Below are 1624 nucleotides of genomic sequence, written 5' to 3'. Positions count from 1 at the left end.
TCTCGGATATACAGGTTCTTTTGACACCGAGTCCCTGAGAACGAATGTTGGGATTGCATCACTGTCACCCCCTGCAAATTACGGTATTCTTCCTCCATACCCTGCGAGGACACAATATTACGGGTGATAGCATCGGACGAGTTTGCTATACGTTGCAGCCTTCTAACTTGAACCGAAGGGATTGTTTTTTCCAGTTTCAAGATGGCAAGGCCTCCGTCTCGGGCTCTGGCATATAACAGTCCATCACAAGTTGAAGCGGGAAGGTGGAGCCATCCTTTTACCGCCTTTCTAATCTCTTGGTCCAACCCACGGAGAGTTGATTGCTTGCAGTCCGAGTGGTCTGCAGGATATAACAATCTGGGTAGGGCATAGGCATTGAGTAGTTCAACCTTCTGAGTTGGCTTCAGAGGCGCCTCATCGATTTTCGAGATCCATGTCTTTAGCTGACAATGTAGATCAGGCTGTATAGTGCCAGTCCAAGGGCCAATTTTCAGACCAAGGTATTTCGTTGATTCATCAGGTTGGATCATATGGACATCTTTATTTTTGATAGTCCATGGGTCGCAGTTGTTCACCGTATATGAATCTTTGGTTGGGCTTATCATGAAGCCCTGGCACTTTCTGGCCTGAACCTCCAATCCCGATAGCCCACAAAATGATTCCAAGATCGCTAGATTGGCGGCCATACCAACCCAAGATTCGCTCACCAACACCAAATCATCAGCAAACGCAAGAGCTGTCACGTGGTCGGTATCAATGGAGTACCCAACTCCGTGTGACTCTAGGGTGCATATCAAAGGGTCCATGGCAAGATTGAAGAGCAGGGGTGACATGGGGTCACCCTGTTTGACACCAACACGTATGCTAATTTCTCGAGTCGACTCGCCATTGCTTTTGAACGAGGTCGTACACCGATCGTAGGCGTTCTGGATGATGCCCACCACGTGTTCATCTACTTTGTTGTGCCTTAACACCCATAAAATATGAGCATGCGAAACCGAGTCAAAAGCTTTCGCTATGTCGATGAACATGACAGCCAACGGCCTGTGCAATTTCTTAGCGTGTCTCATAAGGTCCTGTAGCACCTTAAGATTTTCAGAGCAGCCAGATGCCGCTATAAAACCACGCTGCCTTGGGTTTAAAGGACAAGCACGAGCAAGACGTGCAGTCATTATTCTGGAAAATAATCTCAGAATCATTGAACCAATCGTTATTGGTCTCCAGTTCCCCAATTCTTTCAGCTTTTCATCGTCCATAACCTTAGGAATAAGAATCGTCCTATTCTTTTTCAACTCTTTGGGAATAATTCCTGTAATCATCCATGCATTAAATAGGGCTGTCAGTGTCCGACCCTCGGGGTCGGCAGCACAGATTGCAGCCCTTGTTAGGCCATCTGGCCCAGCTGCTGACGTTGGTTTAATGGCCCGTATGGCAGTCTGAACTTCCTCCACCGAAATTAGGGGCTCAAAGTATTCGTTATTTGCAACACCTGATGACTTAAATTGGCCCAGGCCATTGAATGGCAACACCTTCTCCCATTTTTCGCAGTAAAAACGATATACATCTGCGTTCGGGATTCGGCATTCATGACGTTCAGTGCCATCCAGGACTAAGGACGCAAGAA

This window comes from Petromyzon marinus, unplaced genomic scaffold (genome assembly GCF_048934315.1).
Source record: "Petromyzon marinus isolate PM22_M1 ecotype Great Lakes invasive population unplaced genomic scaffold, UKy_Petmar_22M1.pri1.0 PM_G_Scaffold_21, whole genome shotgun sequence".
NCBI lineage: Eukaryota > Metazoa > Chordata > Hyperoartia > Petromyzontiformes > Petromyzontidae > Petromyzon > Petromyzon marinus.
Note: the sequence above shows the minus strand (reverse complement) of the source record.